The sequence below is a fragment of the Etheostoma spectabile genome, chromosome 15, assembly GCF_008692095.1.
Source record: "Etheostoma spectabile isolate EspeVRDwgs_2016 chromosome 15, UIUC_Espe_1.0, whole genome shotgun sequence".
Taxonomy (NCBI): domain Eukaryota; kingdom Metazoa; phylum Chordata; class Actinopteri; order Perciformes; family Percidae; genus Etheostoma; species Etheostoma spectabile.
Window position 1 is genome coordinate 11,044,373 of NC_045747.1, and position 207 is coordinate 11,044,579.

A 207-nucleotide genomic window follows, 5' to 3' on the forward strand; every position below is an offset into this window, starting at 1 on the left:
GTTGAGATCAGTTGCATTGTTTTTTATAACCAGGGCAGCAGTTTTCATATTACATTATGTGCTTACATAATTGCAAAATGGTTCTCCAATGTTTTCTCAGTTAGTTTTTTTAAATTATATCAGATTAGTAAACAGAACGTGCAATTGGAACATTGGATGATTGGTTGCTGATAATAGGCAATGTAGATATTGCATTAAAGATCAGCC